Raw genomic sequence first — 10,446 nt, 5'->3', positions numbered from 1 at the left:
AAGATAGTAATGACTACGAACAAGAAAAGAAGGAGTATGGAGAAGCAAAAGCTATAGTGCTAGAAGCTATTATGAGAGTCTGTGTAATAGACTTGAAAGAATTTGGAATGATCATTTATCACGGATTGAGTTTTCTTATGACAATAGATCATATGTCATTATCGAGATGTCACCTTATGAGATCCTTGAGGGAAGACAATGTCGATCTCCCTTATGTTAGGATGAAGTTGTAGAGCGCAAGATGCTCGGACCACCAGTAGTCCAAAGGACCAAGGATATAATAGATCTAATCAGAGAACGACTGGTAGTAACCCAAGATGGACATAAGAAGTATATTGAATTGACACGAAAGGACAAAGAATAGGAAGTAGGGGACCTAATGCTGTTATAGGTATTCCCTTGGAAATGATGAATGAGGTTCGGAAAGAAAGGAAAGTTAAGCCCACGAATTGTTGGCCCCTTTGAGGTATTAAGACATATTGGGAAGTTAGCATATGAGCTAGCCCTACCCCCCGAAACTATAGCAAGTACATAACGTGTTCCACGTATCAATGTTAAGAAAGTGTAATCCGGATGCCAGACAAATAGGGGCATATGAGCGCATAGGCATGCAACCAAACGTAACCTATATGGAGCAACCAGGAAGGCTTATAGATCGAAAAGGAACAAGTGCTTAGGAGAAAGGTTATCGTGCTAGGCAGGGTTTTGTGGCAGAACCACAATGTGGGAAAATTGACTTGAGAGTTAGAAGGCACAATGCTAGAAGAGTACCCCCATTTGTTTTCTATCTGATTCCGGGACGGAATCCTTTTAAGGAGGGGAGACTGTAATAACCCCAAAAAAATTGGACTTTTTGTAACCCTTATGAATAGTGATTTAGCTGATTATGCTGAATAAGAAAACTTTTCATGCCACACTATGTAGGGGTTCTTTTATTGATATTCTGAGATCTTATTAGTACTCTGTATGGTATATAAGTGTATGTAAAGATCATCAGAATCCAAATTCGAACACTTTGATTTTTCCCGAAAACCTACCACATACAAAAAGAATTAAGTATAAGGTAACATGATTAAAAGGATTTTAATTCAAGGATTATAAGAGAGGATCATAAAAGGAATATAAAATATTGAGAAAGGTTTAAGGGAACCTAAGTAATGAGATCCCGGGTATGATTCCTCAAACGATAAACGAGAACGAAAGTTAGGCGAACCGTATAACAGATAAGCGGTCATTAGCCAAGTAATTAGGGGTTAATCAAAGAGGTTAGTGGGTGATGATGTCATCAGACCAATAAGAAGAAGACAAGTGTAAGAAGATAATATAAGAAAGATGACATAGGCATGGTGACATAAGCATGACAAATGGAGGGATTGGTTGGTTAAATGAGTGCCATTCATTTGTTACCATGGTAAAAAGTTAATTAACAAACAATAGCAACCAAGCCAAAACAAATCATAACACCCAAAAAAACACAAATCACTCCCATTTCCAAGCAAGAAGCTCTCGGCTTCTTCACTTTTTCAAAGACAAGAAAATCAGAATCCGAGATCCAAGCATTGTTAAATTGTGAGGTAATTATCCAAGGTTCCTTATACATAGATATAGCTATCCTATGAATCTAAACTTCCATTTCATTCACAATCTCTTCCAATAATTCATAGAAGAAGAGGGTGAATAGTGTTTTCAAGATCTTGAAATTTTTGATCTTGTGTTTTCTTTAGATAAAGCTCTAGTAAGGATTTTCAAGGGTTGTTTCAAGCTCCCTAAGTTACTTCTACTCACCAAGGAAGGTATAATCTCATACCCTAACCTTACTTTTGATTATTTAGAGCTTTTTATGCTAGGTTTAGTGATTGGGAGGAATGATTCATGTATATTTAGAGTTGGGTTGGTTTTGTAATGAGTTTGAAGTTGTAAATCTTGATTATTGGTTACTGAACTTAAGTATAAGCTTTTAGTTCATGTTTGAGGGTAGTATAAATTGGAAATCTTGAGATGTTGGGGCTGTTGTAGTAAGGTATGGATGGAGTTTGGTTGTAGTGATGATTGTGGGTTTATTTGTGTATTGATTGGAATGGTATAAATTTGGTAATCGCGTAAACATAGCCGTCGTAATGCCCGATTTACCTTAGACTGTTTTTGTTCTTAACTTCAGGACCCGTGAACTCACTGTTAAGTTTTGACCATTGCCATGATTAGATATTGCATGTTATGAGCTTCATTTTGATATGTGGTTCGCTTGAATCCGATGTACGGTTTAGGAGAAACGACCGTTTTAAGTAACGGCATTTCGCGAACGAACCATTACCCCTCGCCTTACTTTGAAACCTTGGTTAAGGCCCTTAAATGACTAATTGGAGTATTAAACAATTATGTAAGGTGGATTAGGTAGTTGGTAGAGTACTCGGGAAAGAATAGCCTTAAAATTCTTAATGGTTAATTTATTAAAAATGGTGGAGCCGAGGGTACTCGAGCGACTTAAGTGAATCGTTAAGCGCAAAAGCGAACGTTAGGGTCTAGTTGGTTAAAGTATAGATTCTTAAGCGACTTTGGTTTAATTCCAACTTATATGTTGTTTATAGGTTACCAGACTCGTCCCAAGCCTTTTACCACCCCCAGTCGCTCATGCAAGTTTTCTACCCGTTATACTGTTGTTGTGATGTAAATATATGTATATGCATTATCTTGTGATAAGTGCATGATTGTTATTAGCAAATTTTGTGATATATTGGAGCATGCTGATATGGTATATATGCATGTCTGTTTCATAATCTTGATATCTAATTGTTGATTCAAATGCTTATAAGTTGCATAATACCTATGCTAGAGATATGCAGTAGTTGCGTATACCCTTAGTATAGGGGACCCAAAGGTGAACATTTTCTAAACCGGGAATCGATATTCCCGAGTATAATATATATATATATATTTATATATATATATAGTTTTTAAAACTATTAATCGAATAAGGTTTATTCGATGACTTTATTTTATTTAATGAATATTATTTTGAATATTCATTCGAGGACTTATGACTCCGCTTATTTTACTTAATGAATATTATCTTGAATATTCATTTGAGGACTTATGACTCCGCTTATTTTATTAAATAATATTCTTTATTTTATTAAAGAATAATATTTCGATAATCAAACTTATTTTCGATTATTCAAATAAAGATCGTACTTTCGTATAACTATATCTTTGGTTATTTATTATTCATTTCAAGTATGAGTTGTAAAACTTCTACTTCAATTATTTTTATAAAGATTACTTTATGGGAATATAATTTAAATAATAATATTCAGATAATTTCTAACATATCGGGAATGATTTATTTCATTAAATCAGCATTACTCCAAAAATTCTTAAAAATGTTTTCGAGTCTTCAAAATGATTTTAAAAGTTAGAGCAGATCCCAAAACTCATTTTCAAATTTAAGATCTTTCTTTCGAAAGGGATTTAAATACTCACTTAAAAATTGAGGGATCCGGCTCTGTGGTGTATTTTATATTCGCAACGAGGTTGTTGTTTTGATAAATGAATTGATTACTTACCCAACGTTTGGGAAGTAAGTCCATCTAATTGAGTCGGCATAAGCGACAGGCCGGGGTACGGTCTATCAAAGTGTAAGTGGCTGGGTGGCAGTCCATCAACGCGTAAGAGGCCGGGTGGCGGTCCAGCACAAGGTCCTAATGCGGCCAGGGTGATGACCGGTGGGGGATTCATCCATCTACTAGTAGAAAAGGTTACTTATTGGTATCTTTGCCTGATCAGCAAGATATCAGGTTTATGCCAAGGTTTTCTCCTTTCCAAACTCATTGGATATTGCAACTCTGTTTATAATTTTCATAACAGAGGTTTTCAAGGAGTGTATGAAATGTATATATATATATAGGTGTATATATATATCGGGACTTAATGAAGTATCTAGTAACTTCATTATTTATAATGATATTTCAAAGATTGAATCTATTCAAGTCTTTCCTTGTAGTCTCATCTATGTGATGAACTTTTGAAACTGATTATACCTTGAACGGTGGTAGTTCAAGTAGTATTTGGAAAAGATATAGGTATATTGGAGTATCTTGTAACTTCATCTTTTCAACTTATATCTGGTTAATGATTATCTTACGCATGACAAATATTTTCACAAAAATGTTGAGACAAGGTTAGATATATGAGATCACCTTGCAACGCTATTTTTATACAGTTACAAACTGGAACTCTGTGTATATTATGTATGGAAGAGGACTTCCAAGATTTTGAAAAGTATATATACATATATACTGGATATTTTGCGACTTGGTCGCGTTAAGATATCAAACTTGGTTCATTTTTGCTTGACCAAGACTTTCATGAGTACTATGAGAATGCTCATATATTGTTAATTATTATACATATTATTTTGGTGGGCTTGTTGCTCACCCTTACTTTCTTCTTTCATCACACAACAACAGATAGACAAGATGAACTGGACCAAGCTCCCAATTCGTGAGCGGATAGGAAATTTTCTGCAGTTTCCTGTAGGCGTTGATGTCGTTGTAGCTGAGGTGGGAACTACCAATAGGCTAGGCTTTCAACTTTTGATGTACCAGACTTATGTATATTATGAATTGTAATAATGGCAAAGAATATGTAAATTTATTCAAAAAACCCCTTTTGAGGTGTAATGACTTATAATTGTGGAATAAGATGACTTGTGTTATTTTTGGTATTCATCTCTGAGACTATAACTTGTGGTTTGTGTTTCTGTGTATATTGTGGGGTCACAGTACGCAGTAGTTGGTTGATTATTAAGATTAAGTATTATTAAGGGAAATGGAACTCGTGACAACCCGGATCCCCGACCCCGAATTTGGGGGTGTTACACCTATTCTAGAGTTTGCTCAAGTTTAAGTCTGTGAAGCTTGTCAGAAAGGAAAAATGAAAAGATCAAGTCACAAGTCAAAAACTGTGAACTCTATAAGTGTACCATTACAGCTTATTGACATGGACTTGTTTGGGCCAGTAAATGTCTTATCAATTTCAAGGAACAAATATGCACTTGTGATGGTGGATGATTTCTCAAGATACACTTGGGTAGAATTCATGCACTCTAAAGATGAGACTCCACACATCATAATTGAGCACATCAAGAAGATAGAAAAACAGGCTGAAGATCATAATTGTGTAAAAAGATTGAGAAGTGATAATGGAACAGAATTCAAGAATGCAACATTGAGTGAATTCTACAAAAGCAAAGGCATTACTCAAGAATTCTCAGTTGCTAGAACACCTTAACAAAATGGAGTAGTTGAAAGAAAGAATAGAACATTAGTTGAAGCTGCTAGAACAATGTTGCAAGATGCCAAGTTACTAACAAGTTTCTGGGAAGAGGTTGTTAACACGCCATGCTATACTCAAAACAGATATCTCATTAACAAGGCTCATGGAAAATCACCTTACTCAATCATGTCTAAGAGAAAGCCTACTGTAAAGCATCTTCATGTGTTTGGAAGCAAGTGTTATATTTTAAAAAACAACTCTGAATATGTGGGAAAATCTGACTCAAAAGTTTTTGAAGCAATTTTTCTGGGATATTTATTGGAGAGAACTGCCTACAAGGTCTATGTGATTGATCAAAAGAATATTATGGAAAACACAAATGTGACTTTTGATAATGACAAGTGTCCAGGCTTGGAATGCCTTGATGAAAATGAAGCAGAAGCCCTTGTATTTGAAAACCTCAACATTAACAATGATTCTGATGAAGAGGAGGAATCTACTACACAATATATGATGAATGAAGAGACTACTGAACAGGAAATTCATGGGAATGGAAGCTCATCTCAAACACCTGAATTTGATAGCACAAACTCAGGAGGAGAAAGAGAAGAAGGATCTACAAGTCATACCAATGATGAAGAAAATGATGAAGGCACAAGTCAACAGACTCACACAAGGAAGTGGGATAGAAGTCACACTAGAGAAGCAATTATTGGTGATCCTAATGATGGTGTGAGAACTAGAAGTGCAACTACTAATGAGTGCCTGCATGCATGCTTTCTGTCTCAAGTAGAGCCTAAAAAACTGAAAAAGCTCTAATGGATCCTGATTGGATATCTGCCATGCAGGAAGAGCTGAATCAGTTTGAAAGAAACAAAGTTTGGGAGTTAGTTCATGCACCAAAGTATAAAAGTATAATTGGAACAAAATGGGGTTTCAGGAACAAGTGGGATGAAAATGGTATAGTTACCAGAAACAAGGAAAGGTTGGTTGCTAAAGGCTACTCAGAAGAAGAAGGAATTAATTATGATGAAACTTTTGCTCCAGTTGCAAGACTTGAAGCAATAAGGATTTTTCTAGCATTTGCTACACACTCAAATTTTAAAGTATATCAAATGGATGTCAAGAGTGCCTTCCTAAATGGTGAGCTAGAAGAAGAAGGTTATGTGTAATAACCACCTGGTTTTGAAGATCCAGAATTTCCAGATTTTGTGTACAAGTTACTCAAGGCTCTATATGGACTAAAGCAGGCACCTAGACCTTGGTATGATATATTGTCAGAATTCCTGCTTAAACATGGTTTTACTAGAGGTACTATTGTCAAGACTATCTTTTACAAAAAGCATGGTGATGATATGATCCTAGTTCAGATTTATGTGGATGATATCATCTTTGGCTCTACCAATGAAAAGCTTTGTCAAAGATTCTCCAAGCTTATGAAGAGTGAATATGAAATGAGTATGATGGGAGAATTAAGTTACTTCCTTGGACTCCAAGTAAGCCAAAGAAATGATGAAATCTTTATCAGCCAAACTAAACATGTCAAATATCTATTTAAAAAGTTTGGCATGATTAATTGTTCACCTGCATCTACACCTATGTCTACAATAACAAAGATGGATGAAGATAAAAAGGGCAAAAGTGTAGATATTTCAAGCTATAGCGGGATGATTAGATCATTTCTTTATTTAACTGCAAGTAGACCAAACATCATGTTTGCTACATGTCTGTGTGCGAGATTTTAAGCCAATCCAAAAGAGTCACATTTGACAATTGTAAAGAGGATTTTCAAATATTTGAAGGGGACTCCAAACTTGGGATTGTGGTATCCTAAGGGAACTGGTTTTGAAGCTGTTGGCTACAAAGATGCAGATTTTGCTGGATGCAGGGTTGACAGAAAGAGCACTAGTGGAAGTTGTCAGTTTCTTGGACCATGACTTGTATCCTGGTATAGCAAGAAATAACAATATGTGTCAACTTCTACAGCAGAGGCTGAATTCATAGTTGCAGGAAGTTGTTGTGCTTAAGTGCTTTGGATTAGAAATCAGCTAATGGACTATGGTCTAGTGTTACACAAAATTCCAATTATGTATGAAATACTAGTGTTATATCAATAGTGGCTAATCCAGTTAATCATTCTAGAACAAAGCACATTGATGTAAGGTACCATTTTATTAGAGAACATGCTACAAATGGTACTATTGAGCTCATTTTTATTCCAACAGAAAATCAATTTACTGATATTTTTACTAAACCTTTGGATGAAATAATCTTCACTAGACTTGTAGGTGAAATTGGAATGCTCAATTCTTCATCCTAAGGCAAGAACTCTGCTAATGTGTTGCAGCAGATTAATTTCTAGTAAATCAAAATTAATTTGATTTAATTGGAAATTAACTGAAATATGAATTATAAATATTTCAGAAATCTCTACATATTTATTTTTCAAAAACAAAACTTTCAACTTGGAATTTTTTAAATTCTAAGTAAACTGATCAGTTGTTAATCTACATCTTTAATATGTAAAATTAACACATGGCAGGATCAAATTGATCAAAACTATATAGAGAACTGAGTTCTCGATAAGTCTAACTGACTTATCGACAAGTCATTTTGAGACTTCTCGAGTGTGTTCTCAATAAGTCAATTTACTGACTTCTCGATAAGCATTATTATGACTTATCGATAAGTCATTGTAGAGTTCTCTATAAGTTTAAACTTACAGAGTTCTTTACAAGTATTCTTTTAGAATTATAGATAACTCAGAACTAAAATAATTTAATTCAATAAATTATTTTGGTAAAATACTTTTGGCAAAATTATTCTGATTTTATTTTGAATTTGTTCAAATAAAAATTGGAATCAAATTCAGTCCATTTTGGACAAACTGGGTATTTATTTGACATCTTGATAAGCTTATTTTTAGTTCTCTACAAGAATAAATAAAATGACTTATTGATATGTCTTTCATTTCTTAAAATGACTTCTCGATAGAGTAATTCCAAACGTCTATTTTTGAGTCCTCGACAAGTCATTTTCTTTTACTATAAATACCCAGACATCTCGATACATATAAATACCAACTTTCGAGATCTCAAGTGACATAGCTTTTCAATCCAAAACCAATTTCTCTCTCTTTTTCACTCCTTTCTCACTAATTTCTTTTACCCACTAAACTTCATACTCATATCAATGGCAGCCAACAATATTGTACCATTCATCCCAAAGGAGACTAACTTCCTTGCATTTCTGGATGCAAACCAAACACCTGAAATTTTCCAATGTTTTGTAAAATTTCTATCTGAGACCTACTTTGTAGGAGCTCTTACTGTTAATCATGTGTTGTACTTGGATGTGTTAGGGGACTTTTCGAACAAAGCAACAACAAGGACAGTTGTCCATGAGAACCAGGCTGCAACAATTGTGATAAACTGCACAATCAAAGGAAAACAGGTTGAGATCCTTGAGGGTGATGTCAATATGGCATTATGAATCCCTAATGACAAGCTAATGGAGGCTCCAACTCAGGATGAGCTGTATGAATTTATGGACTTCATCAATTATTCTGAAAAGATCAATATGTCAAGCATGAACAAGAAGCACCTAAGGAGAGAGTGGTCCTTCCTGTTTGATTTAGTGATAAGGGCTTTCACCTACAAGAAGTCAGGGTTTGGCAGCATATCAAGTGTTGTCCAAAAGTTGGTCTACTCAATGGCCCATAACAAATAGATCAATGTAGGACACTACATACTGAGGAATTGAGCACCAGACTAACAATGCCATTAGAGTCAAGAGGTAAGGAAATTTTTCTACCTAGATTTATTATGTCCTTTAAACTATAAAGTTAATGACATACATATGCTAGAAGGAGTAAATAGGTCACTAATTGGAAATTGTAAGCAAGTATCTAAAATTCTATTTGGATCACTTCTTACTAAGAATAAGGTTCCAGTAAATCTTAAGTTAATACCTTTCATGATTGAAAGATTTAAGACTTCCCTTATTTTATGCCAGACATGAGAACTAGTGCAAGTCAACCTAGTGCAACGATGGTTCCTGACCCTGTTGATAAGTGTATTTTATATCTACTTGGAACGCTTCATTATAGGCTTAAGTTGGTATTTTGGACTCAAGTTATTGGTATTTTTGATGTGTTTTTGTGTTTGTGCATTACAGGCATTAGTTGGATGATTAATTGAACTTTTCAAGGTAATATTTGTAAGGAGGTCAGAATCTGATGCCACGACCATTCTCATGTTGAAGAGAATCTCGAGAGCTTCGCGTGGACTATTAGATCATCAAATTCTGACAGACAGAACTCAAATTAGATCAAAAACAAGAAATTGGAGCAAAAATCCAGAAGCAAGGCGCACCCGCACTGGGAAGCGGGGTGGCTGCGCTGAAAGAACAATAGCACGGCGTGCCCGTGCTGGAATGCGGGGCGGCCATGCCAAAAGGTTAGAAATAGCGCGCACCCATGCGCAAGGCGGGGAGGCAGCGCGGGTTCGTTTGGGCAGAATCCTGATTCTACTTGATTTTTGAGAGAATTAAAGCCCTGATCAACCTGAAGCCTATATATACCCTAAATAAGATGTTTTTAATAACAAGGAGTGAGGGGAGAGCAATAAGAAGACCTAGACAACACGAGAAGGCTACGGAGAAGAAGACTTTTATTTTCTTTAATATAGTTAATACTTGGATGCTTGTTTTCGATTTGTCTTTGAACCCTAGTACTCTTATATTATTTTATATCATGTTTTCATTGGAACCCATGGTGATGATGAGTTCGGTTATGAACTAATCATTATCGTGGGGTCCTAACGGATTTACTTATGGATTTCTATAGTCAATTGTTTCGATATCTTGGTGTGTGGTGATTGATTGATATCCTAGTATTGGTTGTGCCTATTCGTCTTATGTGCATAGCTAACATATAAGATAGTTTGTTAATCTCTATTAAAGCGACAGTGAATATAGAGATTTAGAACTTGTCATGGTAGCATAGGTTCATGTAATTGTTATGCATGATTCGTAGGTAATTTTAACCATCTTATTTGCCCTATGTAATCACGATTGATAACTTGCGCATTAAACCTTTACGTTGTCAAATTCTATAGACATATAGGGTCTCAACATAATTGGTGTCTATTCAGCTTCTATCTCTTTTGTGGATGT

Source organism: Apium graveolens, chromosome 7, assembly GCF_009905375.1.
Source record: "Apium graveolens cultivar Ventura chromosome 7, ASM990537v1, whole genome shotgun sequence".
In the NCBI taxonomy this organism is placed as follows: Eukaryota; Viridiplantae; Streptophyta; class Magnoliopsida; order Apiales; family Apiaceae; genus Apium; species Apium graveolens.
Note: the sequence above shows the minus strand (reverse complement) of the source record.